The following is a 23,431-nucleotide window of genomic DNA, read 5'->3' on the forward strand; positions in this document are numbered from 1 at the left end:
AACCCTGAAAAAACCTAGAAAACTCACAAAACCCTAAAAATCCTAGAAACTCTAAAAAACTCTAAAATACCTTAAAAGTCCTAGAAAACCATAAAAACCCTAAAAACCATAGAAGACCAAAAAAATCCTAGAAAACTTTAAAAAACTCTAGAAAATCCTAGAAAATCCTAAAAATACCTAAAAACCCTAAAAAACCCTAAAACCCCCAAAAAACCCTAGAAAACGCTAAAAACTCTAAAAACCCTAGAAAACCTTAAAAATCTTAAAAACCCTAAAAACCCTTGAAAACCCTTAAAAACTAAAAAACCCGTAAAGAAAATCCTAAAAAACACTAGAAAACCCTATAAAACCTAAAAAATCCTAGAAAACTTAAAAAAATTATAGAAAACTATGGAAAACATTAGAAAACCTAGAAAACCTTAAAAACCTAAAAAAAACCTGAAAAACACTAGAAAACTCTGAAACCCTAAAATATCCTAAAATCATAAAGAAAACCCTAAAAATCCTAAAAACCCAAGAAAATCATAAAGAAAACCCTAGAAATCCTAGAGAACCCTAATAAACTTTAAAAAACTATAGAAAACCCTTGAAAAACTTTAGCGTTTTTTGGGTTTTTATGGTTTTCTGGGGTTTTAGGGTTTTAAAGTTTTCTATGATTTTTATTGTTTGCTACGATTTTTAGGGTTTTTTTTACGGTTTTCTTTGGGTATTTCGGTTTTTTTTTTTTTGGTTTTCTAGGGTTTTCTAGGATTTCCAGTGCTTTTTAGGGTTTTTTAGGGTCTTTTAGGATTTCTAGGGTATAGGGTTTTCTAGAATTTTTATGGTTTCTTAGGATTTTTATGGTTTTTAGGGTTTTCTTGGGTTTTCTAGAGTTTTTTAAAGTTTTCTCTGATTTTTATTATTTTCTATGGTTTTTAGGGTTTTCTAGGATATTTAGGGTTTTTTGTTTTCTAGGATTTTTAGGTTTTTTTAGGCTTTTCCAGGATTTCTAGTGCTTTTTAGGGTTTTTTATTGTTTTCTCTGGTTTTTATAGTTTTCTATGGTTTTTGGAGTTATTTAGGATTTGCTAGGGTTTTCTAGTGTTTTCCAGAGTTTTGTTAAGTTTTCTAGGATTTTTATGGTTTTCTAGGTTTTTTTAGGGTTTTCTAGGATTTTTTGCAGTTTTTATGGTTTTCTAGGGTCTTTTAGAATTTCTAGGATTTTTTATAGATTTCTATGGTTTTCTAGGGTTTTTAGGGTTTTTTAGGGTTTTCTAGGATTTTCAATAGGTTTTTAAAGTTTTCTAGGATTTTTTTGGTTTTCTATGGTTTTTAGGGTATTTTCTAGGGTTTTTTAGTTTTTTCTAGAACTTTCTCGAGTTTTTTAAAAGTTTTCAAGGATTTTTATGGTTTTCTAGGGTTTTTAGGATTTTGTAGGGTTTTCTAGGGGTTTTAGGTTTTTTAGGGTTTTCTAGGATTTTTAGAATTTTCTAGGGTTTTTTAGGGTTTTCTAGGTGTTTTAGGATTTTCTAAGATTTTTAGGATTTTTTAGTGTTTTCTAGGATTTCTAGGACTTTTTAGGGATTTTTAGGATTTTCCAAGGTTTTCTATAGTTTTTTAAAGTTTTTTAGGACTTTCTAGGATTTTTATAGTTTTTTAGGGTTTTTGGGGTTTTCTAAGTGTTTTAGGGTTTTTGGTTTTTTAGGGTTTTCGAGGGTTTTTCAGGGTTTTCTAGGTGTTTTAGGGTTTTTTGGTTTTCTTTAGTTTTTTAAAGTTGGGTTTTTTCTAGAGTTTTTAGGGTTTTTTTTATGTTTTTCTAAGATTTTTAGGGATTTTTAAGGTTTTGTAATTTTTTAGAAAACCCTAAAAACTTTAAAGACCACTAGAAAACCCTAAAAAGAAATCCTGAAAACCCTAGAAAACACTAAAAAAACCATAGATAACCCCTAAAAAAATCCTAAAAAATCATAGAAATCCCTAAAAAACTCAAAAAAACCTAGAAAACCCTAAAATATCATAAAAAGCCCTAAAAATCCTAGAAAACCTAAAAAATCCTAGAAAACCATAAAAATCCTAGAAAACTTTAAAAAACTCTAGAAAGCCCTAGATCTCCCTAAAAAACCCTACAAAACTCTAGAAAACCGAAAACCCTGAAAAACACTAGAAAACTCTAAAAAACCATAAAAACCCAAAAAATTCCTGAAAAATACTAGAAAACCCTAAAAACTCTAAAAAACCATAAAAATCTTAGAAAATTTTAAAAAACTCTAGAAAATCCTAGAAATCCCAAAAAAATCCTAAAAACAAAAAAAAAACCCTAAAAAATACTAGAAAACTCTAAAAAAAACCCTAGAAAACTCTAAAGAACCCTAAAAAGCCTAGAAAACCTTAAAAACCTTAGAAAACCCTAAAAATCCTAGAAAACCTTAAAAAACCCTGAAAACCGTAGAAAACCCTAAAAACCGAAAAAATCCTAGAAAACCCTAAAAACCCTAGAAAATTGTAAAAACCCTAGAAAGTCCTAAAATCCAGAAAAAAACCATAAAAATCCTAGAAAACCCTAAAAAATTTTAAAAATCCTAAAAATCTTAGAAAACCCTAAAAAACCCTAAAAATCCTTGAAAACCCTAAAAAAATCCTAGAAAACAAAAAAAAACCTTAAAAACCCTAGAAAACAAAAAAAAAATCCTAGAAAACTTTAAAAAATGCTAGAAAAGCCTAAAAAACCCAAAAAAACTTAGAAAACCCTAAAAAAAATCCTAAAACCCTGAATAATCCTACAAAACCTTAAAAAAGCCTCGAAAACCATAAAAAAAACCCTAAAAACACAGAATACCCTAAAAGCCCTAGAAAAGCAAAAAAATACAAGAAAACATTAAAAAACTCTAGAAAACCCAAGAAAACCTAAAAAACCCTAGAAAATTATAGAAACCCTAGAAAACCCTAAAAACCCTAGAAAACCTTAAAAACCCTAGAAAACCCTAAAAATCCTAAAAAACCTAGAAAACCCTAAAAATCCTAGAAAACCTTAAACACCCTAGAAAACCCTAAAAACCCTAAAAAAACCCTAAAAATCCTAGAAAACCTTAACCACCCTAGAAAATCCTAAAAATCCTAAAAAATCCTAAAAATCCTAGAGAACCCTAAAAACCCTAGAAAACGGTAGAAAACCCTGAAGAACACTAGAAAACCCAAAAAACCCAAGAAAATCCTGAAGAACACTAAAAAACCCTAAAACCCTAGAAAACCTTAAAAAATCATAAAAACCCTAAAATCCCGAAAAAAACCATAAAATTCCTAGAAAACTTTAAAAAACTCTTGAAAACCCTAAAAATCCTAGAAAACCCGAAAAAATCCTAAAAATCTTAGAAAACCCTAAAAAACCCAAAAAAATCATTGAAAACCCTAAAAAATCCTAGAAAACAAAAATCCGTAAAAACCCTAGAAAACCAAAAAAATCCTACAAAACTTTAAAAAAGTCTAGAAAAGCCTAGAAAATCCTAAAAAACCCAAAAAACCCTAAAAAATCCTAAAAGCTCGAAAAAATCCTACAAAACCTTAAAAAAGGCTCGAAAACCATAAAAAACCCCTAAAAACACAGAATACCCTAAAAAAATCCTAAAAGCCCAACAAAAGAAAAAAAATCCTAGAAAACCTTAAAAAACTCTAGAAAACCCTAAAAACCCTAGAAAACCATAAAAAATCGGAGAAAACTCTAAAAATCCTAAAAAACCATAAAATTCATAGAAAACTTTAAAAATTATAGAAAACTATGGAAAACATTAAAAAACCTAGAAAACCTTAAAAACCCAAAAAAACCTTAAAAACCCTAAAAACCCTAGAAAACCCTAAAAACCTTAAAAAACCCTAGGAAACCATAGAAACCCTAGGAAACCTTAAAAACCCTAGAAAAGCCTAAAAACCTTAAAAAATCCTAAAAACCCTAAAAAACCCTAAAAAATCCTAAAAACCCTAGAAAACCCTAAAAAACCGTAGAAAACCATAAAGATTCTCGAAAACTATAAAAAACTCTAGAAAACCCTAAAAAACAATAAAAACCCCAGAAAATCCTAAAAACCGTAGAAAACCCTAAATACCCTAAAAAACCCTGAAAAAACCTAGAAAACTCACAAAACCCTAAAAATCCTAGAAACTCTAAAAAACTCTAAAATACCTTAAAAGTCCTAGAAAACCATAAAAACCCTAAAAACCATAGAAGACCAAAAAAATCCTAGAAAACTTTAAAAAACTCTAGAAAATCCTAGAAAATCCTAAAAATACCTAAAAACCCTAAAAAAACCCTAAAACCCCCAAAAAACCCTAGAAAACGCTAAAAACTCTAAAAACCCTAGAAAACCTTAAAAATCTTAAAAACCCTAAAAACCCTTGAAAACCCTTAAAAACTAAAAAACCCGTAAAGAAAATCCTAAAAAACACTAGAAAACCCTATAAAACCTAAAAAATCCTAGAAAACTTAAAAAAATTATAGAAAACTATGGAAAACATTAGAAAACCTAGAAAACCTTAAAAACCTAAAAAAAACCTGAAAAACACTAGAAAACTCTGAAACCCTAAAATATCCTAAAATCATAAAGAAAACCCTAAAAATCCTAAAAACCCAAGAAAATCATAAAGAAAACCCTAGAAATCCTAGAGAACCCTAATAAACTTTAAAAAACTATAGAAAACCCTTGAAAAACTTTAGCGTTTTTTGGGTTTTTATGGTTTTCTGGGGTTTTAGGGTTTTAAAGTTTTCTATGATTTTTATTGTTTGCTACGATTTTTAGGGTTTTTTTTTTGGTTTTCTTTGGGTATTTCGGTTTTTTTTTTTTTTTGGTTTTCTAGGGTTTTCTAGGATTTCCAGTGCTTTTTAGGGTTTTTTAGGGTCTTTTAGGATTTCTAGGGTATAGGGTTTTCTAGAATTTTTATGGTTTCTTAGGATTTTTATGGTTTTTAGGGTTTTCTTGGGTTTTCTAGAGTTTTTTAAAGTTTTCTCTGATTTTTATTATTTTCTATGGTTTTTAGGGTTTTCTAGGATATTTAGGGTTTTTTGTTTTCTAGGATTTTTAGGTTTTTTTAGGCTTTTCCAGGATTTCTAGTGCTTTTTAGGGTTTTTTATTGTTTTCTCTGGTTTTTATAGTTTTCTATGGTTTTTGGAGTTATTTAGGATTTGCTAGGGTTTTCTAGTGTTTTCCAGAGTTTTGTTAAGTTTTCTAGGATTTTTATGGTTTTCTTGGTTTTTTTAGGGTTTTCTAGGATTTTTTGCAGTTTTTATGGTTTTCTAGGGTCTTTTAGAATTTCTAGGATTTTTTATAGATTTCTATGGTTTTCTAGGGTTTTTAGGGTTTTTTAGGGTTTTCTAGGATTTTCAATAGGTTTTTAAAGTTTTCTAGGATTTTTTTGGTTTTCTATGGTTTTTAGGGTATTTTCTAGGGTTTTTTAGTTTTTTCTAGAACTTTCTCGAGTTTTTTAAAAGTTTTCAAGGATTTTTATGGTTTTCTAGGGTTTTTAGGATTTTGTAGGGTTTTCTAGGGGTTTTAGGTTTTTTAGGGTTTTCTAGGATTTTTAGAATTTTCTAGGGTTTTTTAGGGTTTTCTAGGTGTTTTAGGATTTTCTAAGATTTTTAGGATTTTTTAGTGTTTTCTAGGATTTCTAGGACTTTTTAGGGATTTTTAGGATTTTCCAAGGTTTTCTATAGTTTTTTAAAGTTTTTTAGGACTTTCTAGGATTTTTATAGTTTTTTAGGGTTTTTGGGGTTTTCTAAGTGTTTTAGGGTTTTTGGTTTTTTAGGGTTTTCGAGGGTTTTTCAGGGTTTTCTAGGTGTTTTAGGGTTTTTTGGTTTTCTTTAGTTTTTTAAAGTTGGGTTTTTTCTAGAGTTTTTAGGGTTTTTTTTATGTTTTTCTAAGATTTTTAGGGATTTTTAAGGTTTTGTAATTTTTTAGAAAACCCTAAAAACTTTAAAGACCACTAGAAAACCCTAAAAAGAAATCCTGAAAACCCTAGAAAACACTAAAAAAACCATAGATAACCCCTAAAAAAATCCTAAAAAATCATAGAAATCCCTAAAAAACTCAAAAAAACCTAGAAAACCCTAAAATATCATAAAAAGCCCTAAAAATCCTAGAAAACCTAAAAAATCCTAGAAAACCATAAAAATCCTAGAAAACTTTAAAAAACGCTAGAAAGCCCTAGATCTCCCTAAAAAACCCTACAAAACTCTAGAAAACCGAAAACCCTGAAAAACACTAGAAAACTCTAAAAAACCATAAAAACCCAAAAAATTCCTGAAAAATACTAGAAAACCCTAAAAACTCTAAAAAACCATAAAAATCTTAGAAAATTTTAAAAAACTCTAGAAAATCCTAGAAATCCCAAAAAAATCCTAAAAACAAAAAAAAAACCCTAAAAAATACTAGAAAACTCTAAAAAAAACCCTAGAAAACTCTAAAGAACCCTAAAAAGCCTAGAAAACCTTAAAAACCTTAGAAAACCCTAAAAATCCTAGAAAACCTTAAAAAACCCTGAAAACCGTAGAAAACCCTAAAAACCGAAAAAATCCTAGAAAACCCTAAAAACCCTAGAAAATTGTAAAAACCCTAGAAAGTCCTAAAATCCAGAAAAAAACCATAAAAATCCTAGAAAACCCTAAAAAATTTTAAAAATCCTAAAAATCTTAGAAAACCCTAAAAAACCCTAAAAATCCTTGAAAACCCTAAAAAAATCCTAGAAAACAAAAAAAAACCTTAAAAACCCTAGAAAACAAAAAAAAAATCCTAGAAAACTTTAAAAAATGCTAGAAAAGCCTAAAAAACCCAAAAAAACTTAGAAAACCCTAAAAAAAATCCTAAAACCCTGAATAATCCTACAAAACCTTAAAAAAGCCTCGAAAACCATAAAAAAAACCCTAAAAACACAGAATACCCTAAAAGCCCTAGAAAAGCAAAAAAATACAAGAAAACATTAAAAAACTCTAGAAAACCCAAGAAAACCTAAAAAACCCTAGAAAATTATAGAAACCCTAGAAAACCCTAAAAACCCTAGAAAACCTTAAAAACCCTAGAAAACCCTAAAAATCCTAAAAAACCTAGAAAACCCTAAAAATCCTAGAAAACCTTAAACACCCTAGAAAACCCTAAAAACCCTAAAAAAACCCTAAAAATCCTAGAAAACCTTAACCACCCTAGAAAATCCTAAAAATCCTAAAAAATCCTAAAAATCCTAGAGAACCCTAAAAACCCTAGAAAACGGTAGAAAACCCTGAAGAACACTAGAAAACCCAAAAAACCCAAGAAAATCCTGAAGAACACTAAAAAACCCTAAAACCCTAGAAAACCTTAAAAAATCATAAAAACCCTAAAATCCCGAAAAAAACCATAAAATTCCTAGAAAACTTTAAAAAACTCTTGAAAACCCTAAAAATCCTAGAAAACCCGAAAAAATCCTAAAAATCTTAGAAAATCCTAGAAAACAAAAATCCGTAAAAACCCTAGAAAACCAAAAAAATCCTACAAAACTTTAAAAAAGTCTAGAAAAGCCTAGAAAATCCTAAAAAACCCAAAAAACCCTAAAAAATCCTAAAAGCTCGAAAAAATCCTACAAAACCTTAAAAAAGGCTCGAAAACCATAAAAAACCCCTAAAAACACAGAATACCCTAAAAAAATCCTAAAAGCCCAACAAAAGAAAAAAAATCCTAGAAAACCTTAAAAAACTCTAGAAAACCCTAAAAACCCTAGAAAACCATAAAAAATCGGAGAAAACTCTAAAAATCCTAAAAAACCATAAAATTCATAGAAAACTTTAAAAATTATAGAAAACTATGGAAAACATTAAAAAACCTAGAAAACCTTAAAAACCCAAAAAAACCTTAAAAACCCTAAAAACCCTAGAAAAGCCTAAAAACCTTAAAAAATCCTAAAAACCCTAAAAAACCCTAAAAAATCCTAAAAACCCTAGAAAACCCTAAAAAACCGTAGAAAACCATAAAGATTCTCGAAAACTATAAAAAACTCTAGAAAACCCTAAAAAACAATAAAAACCCCAGAAAATCCTAAAAACCGTAGAAAACCCTAAATACCCTAAAAAACCCTGAAAAAACCTAGAAAACTCACAAAACCCTAAAAATCCTAGAAACTCTAAAAAACTCTAAAATACCTTAAAAGTCCTAGAAAACCATAAAAACCCTAAAAACCATAGAAGACCAAAAAAATCCTAGAAAACTTTAAAAAACTCTAGAAAATCCTAGAAAATCCTAAAAATACCTAAAAACCCTAAAAAAACCCTAAAACCCCCAAAAAACCCTAGAAAACGCTAAAAACTCTAAAAACCCTAGAAAACCTTAAAAATCTTAAAAACCCTAAAAACCCTTGAAAACCCTTAAAAACTAAAAAACCCGTAAAGAAAATCCTAAAAAACACTAGAAAACCCTATAAAACCTAAAAAATCCTAGAAAACTTAAAAAAATTATAGAAAACTATGGAAAACATTAGAAAACCTAGAAAACCTTAAAAACCTAAAAAAAACCTGAAAAACACTAGAAAACTCTGAAACCCTAAAATATCCTAAAATCATAAAGAAAACCCTAAAAATCCTAAAAACCCAAGAAAATCATAAAGAAAACCCTAGAAATCCTAGAGAACCCTAATAAACTTTAAAAAACTATAGAAAACCCTTGAAAAACTTTAGCGTTTTTTGGGTTTTTATGGTTTTCTGGGGTTTTAGGGTTTTAAAGTTTTCTATGATTTTTATTGTTTGCTACGATTTTTAGGGTTTTTTTTACGGTTTTCTTTGGGTATTTCGGTTTTTTTTTTTTTGGTTTTCTAGGGTTTTCTAGGATTTCCAGTGCTTTTTAGGGTTTTTTAGGGTCTTTTAGGATTTCTAGGGTATAGGGTTTTCTAGAATTTTTATGGTTTCTTAGGATTTTTATGGTTTTTAGGGTTTTCTTGGGTTTTCTAGAGTTTTTTAAAGTTTTCTCTGATTTTTATTATTTTCTATGGTTTTTAGGGTTTTCTAGGATATTTAGGGTTTTTTGTTTTCTAGGATTTTTAGGTTTTTTTAGGCTTTTCCAGGATTTCTAGTGCTTTTTAGGGTTTTTTATTGTTTTCTCTGGTTTTTATAGTTTTCTATGGTTTTTGGAGTTATTTAGGATTTGCTAGGGTTTTCTAGTGTTTTCCAGAGTTTTGTTAAGTTTTCTAGGATTTTTATGGTTTTCTAGGTTTTTTTAGGGTTTTCTAGGATTTTTTGCAGTTTTTATGGTTTTCTAGGGTCTTTTAGAATTTCTAGGATTTTTTATAGATTTCTATGGTTTTCTAGGGTTTTTAGGGTTTTTTAGGGTTTTCTAGGATTTTCAATAGGTTTTTAAAGTTTTCTAGGATTTTTTTGGTTTTCTATGGTTTTTAGGGTATTTTCTAGGGTTTTTTAGTTTTTTCTAGAACTTTCTCGAGTTTTTTAAAAGTTTTCAAGGATTTTTATGGTTTTCTAGGGTTTTTAGGATTTTGTAGGGTTTTCTAGGGGTTTTAGGTTTTTTAGGGTTTTCTAGGATTTTTAGAATTTTCTAGGGTTTTTTAGGGTTTTCTAGGTGTTTTAGGATTTTCTAAGATTTTTAGGATTTTTTAGTGTTTTCTAGGATTTCTAGGACTTTTTAGGGATTTTTAGGATTTTCCAAGGTTTTCTATAGTTTTTTAAAGTTTTTTAGGACTTTCTAGGATTTTTATAGTTTTTTAGGGTTTTTGGGGTTTTCTAAGTGTTTTAGGGTTTTTGGTTTTTTAGGGTTTTCGAGGGTTTTTCAGGGTTTTCTAGGTGTTTTAGGGTTTTTTGGTTTTCTTTAGTTTTTTAAAGTTGGGTTTTTTCTAGAGTTTTTAGGGTTTTTTTTATGTTTTTCTAAGATTTTTAGGGATTTTTAAGGTTTTGTAATTTTTTAGAAAACCCTAAAAACTTTAAAGACCACTAGAAAACCCTAAAAAGAAATCCTGAAAACCCTAGAAAACACTAAAAAAACCATAGATAACCCCTAAAAAAATCCTAAAAAATCATAGAAATCCCTAAAAAACTCAAAAAAACCTAGAAAACCCTAAAATATCATAAAAAGCCCTAAAAATCCTAGAAAACCTAAAAAATCCTAGAAAACCATAAAAATCCTAGAAAACTTTAAAAAACTCTAGAAAGCCCTAGATCTCCCTAAAAAACCCTACAAAACTCTAGAAAACCGAAAACCCTGAAAAACACTAGAAAACTCTAAAAAACCATAAAAACCCAAAAAATTCCTGAAAAATACTAGAAAACCCTAAAAACTCTAAAAAACCATAAAAATCTTAGAAAATTTTAAAAAACTCTAGAAAATCCTAGAAATCCCAAAAAAATCCTAAAAACAAAAAAAAAACCCTAAAAAATACTAGAAAACTCTAAAAAAAACCCTAGAAAACTCTAAAGAACCCTAAAAAGCCTAGAAAACCTTAAAAACCTTAGAAAACCCTAAAAATCCTAGAAAACCTTAAAAAACCCTGAAAACCGTAGAAAACCCTAAAAACCGAAAAAATCCTAGAAAACCCTAAAAACCCTAGAAAATTGTAAAAACCCTAGAAAGTCCTAAAATCCAGAAAAAAACCATAAAAATCCTAGAAAACCCTAAAAAATTTTAAAAATCCTAAAAATCTTAGAAAACCCTAAAAAACCCTAAAAATCCTTGAAAACCCTAAAAAAATCCTAGAAAACAAAAAAAAACCTTAAAAACCCTAGAAAACAAAAAAAAAATCCTAGAAAACTTTAAAAAATGCTAGAAAAGCCTAAAAAACCCAAAAAAACTTAGAAAACCCTAAAAAAAATCCTAAAACCCTGAATAATCCTACAAAACCTTAAAAAAGCCTCGAAAACCATAAAAAAAACCCTAAAAACACAGAATACCCTAAAAGCCCTAGAAAAGCAAAAAAATACAAGAAAACATTAAAAAACTCTAGAAAACCCAAGAAAACCTAAAAAACCCTAGAAAATTATAGAAACCCTAGAAAACCCTAAAAACCCTAGAAAACCTTAAAAACCCTAGAAAACCCTAAAAATCCTAAAAAACCTAGAAAACCCTAAAAATCCTAGAAAACCTTAAACACCCTAGAAAACCCTAAAAACCCTAAAAAAACCCTAAAAATCCTAGAAAACCTTAACCACCCTAGAAAATCCTAAAAATCCTAAAAAATCCTAAAAATCCTAGAGAACCCTAAAAACCCTAGAAAACGGTAGAAAACCCTGAAGAACACTAGAAAACCCAAAAAACCCAAGAAAATCCTGAAGAACACTAAAAAACCCTAAAACCCTAGAAAACCTTAAAAAATCATAAAAACCCTAAAATCCCGAAAAAAACCATAAAATTCCTAGAAAACTTTAAAAAACTCTTGAAAACCCTAAAAATCCTAGAAAACCCGAAAAAATCCTAAAAATCTTAGAAAACCCTAAAAAACCCAAAAAAATCATTGAAAACCCTAAAAAATCCTAGAAAACAAAAATCCGTAAAAACCCTAGAAAACCAAAAAAATCCTACAAAACTTTAAAAAAGTCTAGAAAAGCCTAGAAAATCCTAAAAAACCCAAAAAACCCTAAAAAATCCTAAAAGCTCGAAAAAATCCTACAAAACCTTAAAAAAGGCTCGAAAACCATAAAAAACCCCTAAAAACACAGAATACCCTAAAAAAATCCTAAAAGCCCAACAAAAGAAAAAAAATCCTAGAAAACCTTAAAAAACTCTAGAAAACCCTAAAAACCCTAGAAAACCATAAAAAATCGGAGAAAACTCTAAAAATCCTAAAAAACCATAAAATTCATAGAAAACTTTAAAAATTATAGAAAACTATGGAAAACATTAAAAAACCTAGAAAACCTTAAAAACCCAAAAAAACCTTAAAAACCCTAAAAACCCTAGAAAACCCTAAAAACCTTAAAAAACCCTAGGAAACCATAGAAACCCTAGGAAACCTTAAAAACCCTAGAAAAGCCTAAAAACCTTAAAAAATCCTAAAAACCCTAAAAAACCCTAAAAAATCCTAAAAACCCTAGAAAACCCTAAAAAACCGTAGAAAACCATAAAGATTCTCGAAAACTATAAAAAACTCTAGAAAACCCTAAAAAACAATAAAAACCCCAGAAAATCCTAAAAACCGTAGAAAACCCTAAATACCCTAAAAAACCCTGAAAAAACCTAGAAAACTCACAAAACCCTAAAAATCCTAGAAACTCTAAAAAACTCTAAAATACCTTAAAAGTCCTAGAAAACCATAAAAACCCTAAAAACCATAGAAGACCAAAAAAATCCTAGAAAACTTTAAAAAACTCTAGAAAATCCTAGAAAATCCTAAAAATACCTAAAAACCCTAAAAAACCCTAAAACCCCCAAAAAACCCTAGAAAACGCTAAAAACTCTAAAAACCCTAGAAAACCTTAAAAATCTTAAAAACCCTAAAAACCCTTGAAAACCCTTAAAAACTAAAAAACCCGTAAAGAAAATCCTAAAAAACACTAGAAAACCCTATAAAACCTAAAAAATCCTAGAAAACTTAAAAAAATTATAGAAAACTATGGAAAACATTAGAAAACCTAGAAAACCTTAAAAACCTAAAAAAAAACCTGAAAAACACTAGAAAACTCTGAAACCCTAAAATATCCTAAAATCATAAAGAAAACCCTAAAAATCCTAAAAACCCAAGAAAATCATAAAGAAAACCCTAGAAATCCTAGAGAACCCTAATAAACTTTAAAAAACTATAGAAAACCCTTGAAAAACTTTAGCGTTTTTTGGGTTTTTATGGTTTTCTGGGGTTTTAGGGTTTTAAAGTTTTCTATGATTTTTATTGTTTGCTACGATTTTTAGGGTTTTTTTTACGGTTTTCTTTGGGTATTTCGGTTTTTTTTTTTTTTGGTTTTCTAGGGTTTTCTAGGATTTCCAGTGCTTTTTAGGGTTTTTTAGGGTCTTTTAGGATTTCTAGGGTATAGGGTTTTCTAGAATTTTTATGGTTTCTTAGGATTTTTATGGTTTTTAGGGTTTTCTTGGGTTTTCTAGAGTTTTTTAAAGTTTTCTCTGATTTTTATTATTTTCTATGGTTTTTAGGGTTTTCTAGGATATTTAGGGTTTTTTGTTTTCTAGGATTTTTAGGTTTTTTTAGGCTTTTCCAGGATTTCTAGTGCTTTTTAGGGTTTTTTATTGTTTTCTCTGGTTTTTATAGTTTTCTATGGTTTTTGGAGTTATTTAGGATTTGCTAGGGTTTTCTAGTGTTTTCCAGAGTTTTGTTAAGTTTTCTAGGATTTTTATGGTTTTCTAGGTTTTTTTAGGGTTTTCTAGGATTTTTTGCAGTTTTTATGGTTTTCTAGGGTCTTTTAGAATTTCTAGGATTTTTTATAGATTTCTATGGTTTTCTAGGGTTTTTAGGGTTTTTTAGGGTTTTCTAGGATTTTCAATAGGTTTTTAAAGTTTTCTAGGATTTTTTTGGTTTTCTATGGTTTTTAGGGTATTTTCTAGGGTTTTTTAGTTTTTTCTAGAACTTTCTCGAGTTTTTTAAAAGTTTTCAAGGATTTTTATGGTTTTCTAGGGTTTTTAGGATTTTGTAGGGTTTTCTAGGGGTTTTAGGTTTTTTAGGGTTTTCTAGGATTTTTAGAATTTTCTAGGGTTTTTTAGGGTTTTCTAGGTGTTTTAGGATTTTCTAGGATTTCTAGGACTTTTTAGGGATTTTTAGGATTTTCCAAGGTTTTCTATAGTTTTTTAAAGTTTTTTAGGACTTTCTAGGATTTTTATAGTTTTTTAGGGTTTTTGGGGTTTTCTAAGTGTTTTAGGGTTTTTGGTTTTTTAGGGTTTTCGAGGGTTTTTCAGGGTTTTCTAGGTGTTTTAGGGTTTTTTGGTTTTCTTTAGTTTTTTAAAGTTGGGTTTTTTCTAGAGTTTTTAGGGTTTTTTTTATGTTTTTCTAAGATTTTTAGGGATTTTTAAGGTTTTGTAATTTTTTAGAAAACCCTAAAAACTTTAAAGACCACTAGAAAACCCTAAAAAGAAATCCTGAAAACCCTAGAAAACACTAAAAAAACCATAGATAACCCCTAAAAAAATCCTAAAAAATCATAGAAATCCCTAAAAAACTCAAAAAAACCTAGAAAACCCTAAAATATCATAAAAAGCCCTAAAAATCCTAGAAAACCTAAAAAATCCTAGAAAACCATAAAAATCCTAGAAAACTTTAAAAAACTCTAGAAAGCCCTAGATCTCCCTAAAAAACCCTACAAAACTCTAGAAAACCGAAAACCCTGAAAAACACTAGAAAACTCTAAAAAACCATAAAAACCCAAAAAATTCCTGAAAAATACTAGAAAACCCTAAAAACTCTAAAAAACCATAAAAATCTTAGAAAATTTTAAAAAACTCTAGAAAATCCTAGAAATCCCAAAAAAATCCTAAAAACAAAAAAAAAACCCTAAAAAATACTAGAAAACTCTAAAAAAAACCCTAGAAAACTCTAAAGAACCCTAAAAAGCCTAGAAAACCTTAAAAACCTTAGAAAACCCTAAAAATCCTAGAAATCCTTAAAAAACCCTGAAAACCGTAGAAAACCCTAAAAACCGAAAAAATCCTAGAAAACCCTAAAAACCCTAGAAAATTGTAAAAACCCTAGAAAGTCCTAAAATCCAGAAAAAAACCATAAAAATCCTAGAAAACCCTAAAAAATTTTAAAAATCCTAAAAATCTTAGAAAACCCTAAAAAACCCTAAAAATCCTTGAAAACCCTAAAAAAATCCTAGAAAACAAAAAAAAACCTTAAAAACCCTAGAAAACAAAAAAAAAATCCTAGAAAACTTTAAAAAATGCTAGAAAAGCCTAAAAAACCCAAAAAAACTTAGAAAACCCTAAAAAAATCCTAAAACCCTGAATAATCCTACAAAACCTTAAAAAAGCCTCGAAAACCATAAAAAAAACCCTAAAAACACAGAATACCCTAAAAGCCCTAGAAAAGCAAAAAAATACAAGAAAACATTAAAAAACTCTAGAAAACCCTAGAAAATTATAGAAACCCTAGAAAACCCTAAAAACCCTAGAAAACCTTAAAAACCCTAGAAAACCCTAAAAATCCTAAAAAACCTAGAAAACCCTAAAAATCCTAGAAAACCTTAAACACCCTAGAAAACCCTAAAAACCCTAAAAAAACCCTAAAAATCCTAGAAAACCTTAACCACCCTAGAAAATCCTAAAAATCCTAAAAAATCCTAAAAATCCTAGAGAACCCTAAAAACCCTAGAAAACGGTAGAAAACCCTGAAGAACACTAGAAAACCCAAAAAACCCAAGAAAATCCTGAAGAACACTAAAAAACCCTAAAACCCTAGAAAACCTTAAAAAATCATAAAAACCCTAAAATCCCGAAAAAAACCATAAAATTCCTAGAAAACTTTAAAAAACTCTTGAAAACCCTAAAAATCCTAGAAAACCCGAAAAAATCCTAAAAATCTTAGAAAACCCTAAAAAACCCAAAAAAATCATTGAAAACCCTAAAAAATCCTAGAAAACAAAAAAACCGTAAAAACCCTAGAAAACCAAAAAAATCCTACAAAACTTTAAAAAAGTCTAGAAAAGCCTAGAAAATCCTAAAAAACCCAAAAAACCCTAAAAAATCCTAAAAGCTCGAAAAAATCCTACAAAACCTTAAAAAAGGCTCGAAAACCATAAAAAACCCCTAAAAACACAGAATACCCTAAAAAAATCCTAAAAGCCCAACAAAAGAAAAAAAATCCTAGAAAACCTTAAAAAACTCTAGAAAACCCTAAAAACCCTAGAAAACCATAAAAAATCGGAGAAAACTCTAAAAATCCTAAAAAACCATAAAATTCATAGAAAACTTTAAAAATTATAGAAAACTATGGAAAACATTAAAAAACCTAGAAAACCTTAAAAACCCAAAAAAACCTTAAAAACCCTAAAAACCCTAGAAAACCCTAAAAACCTTAAAAAACCCTAGGAAACCATAGAAACCCTAGGAAACCTTAAAAACCCTAGAAAAGCCTAAAAACCTTAAAAAATCCTAAAAACCCTAAAAAACCCTAAAAAATCCTAAAAACCCTAGAAAACCCTAAAAAACCGTAGAAAACCATAAAGATTCTCGAAAACTATAAAAAACTCTAGAAAACCCTAAAAAACAATAAAAACCCCAGAAAATCCTAAAAACCGTAGAAAACCCTAAATACCCTAAAAAACCCTGAAAAAACCTAGAAAACTCACAAAACCCTAAAAATCCTAGAAACTCTAAAAAACTCTAAAATACCTTAAAAGTCCTAGAAAACCATAAAAACCCTAAAAACCATAGAAGACCAAAAAAATCCTAGAAAACTTTAAAAAACTCTAGAAAATCCTAGAAAATCCTAAAAATACCTAAAAACCCTAAAAAACCCTAAAACCCCCAAAAAACCCTAGAAAACGCTAAAAACTCTAAAAACCCTAGAAAACCTTAAAAATCTTAAAAACCCTAAAAACCCTTGAAAACCCTTAAAAACTAAAAAACCCGTAAAGAAAATCCTAAAAAACACTAGAAAACCCTATAAAACCTAAAAAATCCTAGAAAACTTAAAAAAATTATAGAAAACTATGGAAAACATTAGAAAACCTAGAAAACCTTAAAAACCTAAAAAAAAACCTGAAAAACACTAGAAAACTCTGAAACCCTAAAATATCCTAAAATCATAAAGAAAACCCTAAAAATCCTAAAAACCCAAGAAAATCATAAAGAAAACCCTAGAAATCCTAGAGAACCCTAATAAACTTTAAAAAACTATAGAAAACCCTTGAAAAACTTTAGCGTTTTTTGGGTTTTTATGGTTTTCTGGGGTTTTAGGGTTTTAAAGTTTTCTATGATTTTTATTGTTTGCTACGATTTTTAGGGTTTTTTTTACGGTTTTCTTTGGGTATTTCGGTTTTTTTTTTTTTTGGTTTTCTAGGGTTTTCTAGGATTTCCAGTGCTTTTTAGGGTTTTTTAGGGTCTTTTAGGATTTCTAGGGTATAGGGTTTTCTAGAATTTTTATGGTTTCTTAGGATTTTTATGGTTTTTAGGGTTTTCTTGGGTTTTCTAGAGTTTTTTAAAGTTTTCTCTGATTTTTATTATTTTCTATGGTTTTTAGGGTTTTCTAGGATATTTAGGGTTTTTTGTTTTCTAGGATTTTTAGGTTTTTTTAGGCTTTTCCAGGATTTCTAGTGCTTTTTAGGGTTTTTTATTGTTTTCTCTGGTTTTTATAGTTTTCTATGGTTTTTGGAGTTATTTAGGATTTGCTAGGGTTTTCTAGTGTTTTCCAGAGTTTTGTTAAGTTTTCTAGGATTTTTATGGTTTTCTAGGTTTTTTTAGGGTTTTCTAGGATTTTTTGCAGTTTTTATGGTTTTCTAGGGTCTTTTAGAATTTCTAGGATTTTTTATAGATTTCTATGGTTTTCTAGGGTTTTTAGGGTTTTTTAGGGTTTTCTAGGATTTTCAATAGGTTTTTAAAGTTTTCTAGGATTTTTTTGGTTTTCTATGGTTTTTAGGGTATTTTCTAGGGTTTTTTAGTTTTTTCTAGAACTTTCTCGAGTTTTTTAAAAGTTTTCAAGGATTTTTATGGTTTTCTAGGGTTTTTAGGATTTTGTAGGGTTTTCTAGGGGTTTTAGGTTTTTTAGGGTTTTCTAGGATTTTTAGAATTTTCTAGGGTTTTTTAGGGTTTTCTAGGTGTTTTAGGATTTTCTAGGATTTCTAGGACTTTTTAGGGATTTTTAGGATTTTCCAAGGTTTTCTATAGTTTTTTAAAGTTTTTTAGGACTTTCTAGGATTTTTATAGTTTTTTAGGGTTTTTGGGGTTTTCTAAGTGTTTTAGGGTTTTTGGTTTTTTAGGGTTTTCGAGGGTTTTTCAGGGTTTTCTAGGTGTTTTAGGGTTTTTTGGTTTTCTTTAGTTTTTTAAAGTTGGGTTTTTTCTAGAGTTTTTAGGGTTTTTTTTATGTTTTTCTAAGATTTTTAGGGATTTTTAAGGTTTTGTAATTTTTTAGAAAACCCTAAAAACTTTAAAGACCACTAGAAAACCCTAAAAAGAAATCCTGAAAACCCTAGAAAACACTAAAAAAACCATAGATAACCCCTAAAAAAATCCTAAAAAATCATAGAAATCCCTAAAAAACTCAAAAAAACCTAGAAAACCCTAAAATATCATAAAAAGCCCTAAAAATCCTAGAAAACCTAAAAAATCCTAGAAAACCATAAAAATCCTAGAAAACTTTAAAAAACTCTAGAAAGCCCTAGATCTCCCTAAAAAACCCTACAAAACTCTAGAAAACCGAAAACCCTGAAAAACACTAGAAAACTCTAAAAAACCATAAAAACCCAAAAAATTCCTGAAAAATACTAGAAAACCCTAAAAACTCTAAAAAACCATAAAAATCTTAGAAAATTTTAAAAAACTCTAGAAAATCCTAGAAATCCCAAAAAAATCCTAAAAACAAAAAAAAAACCCTAAAAAATACTAGAAAACTCTAAAAAAAACCCTAGAAAACTCTAAAGAACCCTAAAAAGCCTAGAAAACCTTAAAAACCTTAGAAAACCCTAAAAATCCTAGAAATCCTTAAAAAACCCTGAAAACCGTAGAAAACCCTAAAAACCGAAAAAATCCTAGAAAACCCTAAAAACCCTAGAAAATTGTAAAAACCCTAGAAAGTCCTAAAATCCAGAAAAAAACCATAAAAATCCTAGAAAACCCTAAAAAATTTTAAAAATCCTAAAAATCTTAGAAAACCCTAAAAAACCCTAAAAATCCTTGAAAACCCTAAAAAAATCCTAGAAAACAAAAAAAAACCTTAAAAACCCTAGAAAACAAAAAAAAAATCCTAGAAAACTTTAAAAAATGCTAGAAAAGCCTAAAAAACCCAAAAAAACTTAGAAAACCCTAAAAAAATCCTAAAACCCTGAATAATCCTACAAAACCTTAAAAAAGCCTCGAAAACCATAAAAAAAACCCTAAAAACACAGAATACCCTAAAAGCCCTAGAAAAGCAAAAAAATACAAGAAAACATTAAAAAACTCTAGAAAACCCTAGAAAATTATAGAAACCCTAGAAAACCCTAAAAACCCTAGAAAACCTTAAAAACCCTAGAAAACCCTAAAAATCCTAAAAAACCTAGAAAACCCTAAAAATCCTAGAAAACCTTAAACACCCTAGAAAACCCTAAAAACCCTAAAAAAACCCTAAAAATCCTAGAAAACCTTAACCACCCTAGAAAATCCTAAAAATCCTAAAAAATCCTAAAAATCCTAGAGAACCCTAAAAACCCTAGAAAACGGTAGAAAACCCTGAAGAACACTAGAAAACCCAAAAAACCCAAGAAAATCCTGAAGAACACTAAAAAACCCTAAAACCCTAGAAAACCTTAAAAAATCATAAAAACCCTAAAATCCCGAAAAAAACCATAAAATTCCTAGAAAACTTTAAAAAACTCTTGAAAACCCTAAAAATCCTAGAAAACCCGAAAAAATCCTAAAAATCTTAGAAAACCCTAAAAAACCCAAAAAAATCATTGAAAACCCTAAAAAATCCTAGAAAACAAAAAAACCGTAAAAACCCTAGAAAACCAAAAAAATCCTACAAAACTTTAAAAAAGTCTAGAAAAGCCTAGAAAATCCTAAAAAACCCAAAAAACCCTAAAAAATCCTAAAAGCTCGAAAAAATCCTACAAAACCTTAAAAAAGGCTCGAAAACCATAAAAAACCCCTAAAAACACAGAATACCCTAAAAAAATCCTAAAAGCCCAACAAAAGAAAAAAAATCCTAGAAAACCTTAAAAAACTCTAGAAAACCCTAAAAACCCTAGAAAACCATAAAAAATCGGAGAAAACTCTAAAAATCCTAAAAAACCATAAAATTCATAGAAAACTTTAAAAATTATAGAAAACTATGGAAAACATTAAAAAACCTAGAAAACCTTAAAAACCCAAAAAAACCTTAAAAACCCTAAAAACCCTAGAAAACCCTAAAAACCTTAAAAAACCCTAGGAAACCATAGAAACCCTAGGAAACCTTAAAAACCCTAGAAAAGCCTAAAAACCTTAAAAAATCCTAAAAACCCTAAAAAACCCTAAAAAATCCTAAAAACCCTAGAAAACCCTAAAAAACCGTAGAAAACCATAAAGATTCTCGAAAACTATAAAAAACTCTAGAAAACCCTAAAAAACAATAAAAACCCCAGAAAATCCTAAAAACCGTAGAAAACCCTAAATACCCTAAAAAACCCTGAAAAAACCTAGAAAACTCACAAAACCCTAAAAATCCTAGAAACTCTAAAAAACTCTAAAATACCTTAAAAGTCCTAGAAAACCATAAAAACCCTAAAAACCATAGAAGACCAAAAAAATCCTAGAAAACTTTAAAAAACTCTAGAAAATCCTAGAAAATCCTAAAAATACCTAAAAACCCTAAAAAACCCTAAAACCCCCAAAAAACCCTAGAAAACGCTAAAAACTCTAAAAACCCTAGAAAACCTTAAAAATCTTAAAAACCCTAAAAACCCTTGAAAACCCTTAAAAACTAAAAAACCCGTAAAGAAAATCCTAAAAAACACTAGAAAACCCTATAAAACCTAAAAAATCCTAGAAAACTTAAAAAAATTATAGAAAACTATGGAAAACATTAGAAAACCTAGAAAACCTTAAAAACCTAAAAAAAACCTGAAAAACACTAGAAAACTCTGAAACCCTAAAATATCCTAAAATCATAAAGAAAACCCTAAAAATCCTAAAAACCCAAGAAAATCATAAAGAAAACCCTAGAAATCCTAGAGAACCCTAATAAACTTTAAAAAACTATAGAAAACCCTTGAAAAACTTTAGCGTTTTTTGGGTTTTTATGGTTTTCTGGGGTTTTAGGGTTTTAAAGTTTTCTATGATTTTTATTGTTTGCTACGATTTTTAGGGTTTTTTTTACGGTTTTCTTTGGGTATTTCGGTTTTTTTTTTTTTGGTTTTCTAGGGTTTTCTAGGATTTCCAGTGCTTTTTAGGGTTTTTTAGGGTCTTTTAGGATTTCTAGGGTATAGGGTTTTCTAGAATTTTTATGGTTTCTTAGGATTTTTATGGTTTTTAGGGTTTTCTTGGGTTTTCTAGAGTTTTTTAAAGTTTTCTCTGATTTTTATTATTTTCTATGGTTTTTAGGGTTTTCTAGGATATTTAGGGTTTTTTGTTTTCTAGGATTTTTAGGTTTTTTTAGGCTTTTCCAGGATTTCTAGTGCTTTTTAGGGTTTTTTATTGTTTTCTCTGGTTTTTATAGTTTTCTATGGTTTTTGGAGTTATTTAGGATTTGCTAGGGTTTTCTAGTGTTTTCCAGAGTTTTGTTAAGTTTTCTAGGATTTTTATGGTTTTCTAGGTTTTTTTAGGGTTTTCTAGGATTTTTTGCAGTTTTTATGGTTTTCTAGGGTCTTTTAGAATTTCTAGGATTTTTTATAGATTTCTATGGTTTTCTAGGGTTTTTAGGGTTTTTTAGGGTTTTCTAGGATTTTCAATAGGTTTTTAAAGTTTTCTAGGATTTTTTTGGTTTTCTATGGTTTTTAGGGTATTTTCTAGGGTTTTTTAGTTTTTTCTAGAACTTTCTCGAGTTTTTTAAAAGTTTTCAAGGATTTTTATGGTTTTCTAGGGTTTTTAGGATTTTGTAGGGTTTTCTAGGGGTTTTAGGTTTTTTAGGGTTTTCTAGGATTTTTAGAATTTTCTAGGGTTTTTTAGGGTTTTCTAGGTGTTTTAGGATTTTCTAAGATTTTTAGGATTTTTTAGTGTTTTCTAGGATTTCTAGGACTTTTTAGGGATTTTTAGGATTTTCCAAGGTTTTCTATAGTTTTTTAAAGTTTTTTAGGACTTTCTAGGATTTTTATAGTTTTTTAGGGTTTTTGGGGTTTTCTAAGTGTTTTAGGGTTTTTGGTTTTTTAGGGTTTTCGAGGGTTTTTCAGGGTTTTCTAGGTGTTTTAGGGTTTTTTGGTTTTCTTTAGTTTTTTAAAGTTGGGTTTTTTCTAGAGTTTTTAGGGTTTTTTTTATGTTTTTCTAAGATTTTTAGGGATTTTTAAGGTTTTGTAATTTTTTAGAAAACCCTAAAAACTTTAAAGACCACTAGAAAACCCTAAAAAGAAATCCTGAAAACCCTAGAAAACACTAAAAAAACCATAGATAACCCCTAAAAAAATCCTAAAAAATCATAGAAATCCCTAAAAAACTCAAAAAAACCTAGAAAACCCTAAAATATCATAAAAAGCCCTAAAAATCCTAGAAAACCTAAAAAATCCTAGAAAACCATAAAAATCCTAGAAAACTTTAAAAAACTCTAGAAAGCCCTAGATCTCCCTAAAAAACCCTACAAAACTCTAGAAAACCGAAAACCCTGAAAAACACTAGAAAACTCTAAAAAACCATAAAAACCCAAAAAATTCCTGAAAAATACTAGAAAACCCTAAAAACTCTAAAAAACCATAAAAATCTTAGAAAATTTTAAAAAACTCTAGAAAATCCTAGAAATCCCAAAAAAATCCTAAAAACAAAAAAAAAACCCTAAAAAATACTAGAAAACTCTAAAAAAAACCCTAGAAAACTCTAAAGAACCCTAAAAAGCCTAGAAAACCTTAAAAACCTTAGAAAACCCTAAAAATCCTAGAAATCCTTAAAAAACCCTGAAAACCGTAGAAAACCCTAAAAACCGAAAAAATCCTAGAAAACCCTAAAAACCCTAGAAAATTGTAAAAACCCTAGAAAGTCCTAAAATCCAGAAAAAAACCATAAAAATCCTAGAAAACCCTAAAAAATTTTAAAAATCCTAAAAATCTTAGAAAACCCTAAAAAACCCTAAAAATCCTTGAAAACCCTAAAAAAATCCTAGAAAACAAAAAAAACCTTAAAAACCCTAGAAAACAAAAAAAAAATCCTAGAAAACTTTAAAAAATGCTAGAAAAGCCTAAAAAACCCAAAAAAACTTAGAAAACCCTAAAAAAAATCCTAAAACCCTGAATAATCCTACAAAACCTTAAAAAAGCCTCGAAAACCATAAAAAAAACCCTAAAAACACAGAATACCCTAAAAGCCCTAGAAAAGCAAAAAAATACAAGAAAACATTAAAAAACTCTAGAAAACCCAAGAAAACCTAAAAAACCCTAGAAAATTATAGAAACCCTAGAAAACCCTAAAAACCCTAGAAAACCTTAAAAACCCTAGAAAACCCTAAAAATCCTAAAAAACCTAGAAAACCCTAAAAATCCTAGAAAACCTTAAACACCCTAGAAAACCCTAAAAACCCTAAAAAAACCCTAAAAATCCTAGAAAACCTTAACCACCCTAGAAAATCCTAAAAATCCTAAAAAATCCTAAAAATCCTAGAGAACTCTAAAAACCCTAGAAAACGGTAGAAAACCCTGAAGAACACTAGAAAACCCAAAAAACCCAAGAAAATCCTGAAGAACACTAAAAAACCCTAAAACC

This window comes from Arachis ipaensis, chromosome B5 (assembly GCF_059453495.1).
Source record: "Arachis ipaensis isolate K30076 ecotype BB chromosome B5, ASM5945349v1, whole genome shotgun sequence".
Lineage (NCBI taxonomy): Eukaryota > Viridiplantae > Streptophyta > Magnoliopsida > Fabales > Fabaceae > Arachis > Arachis ipaensis.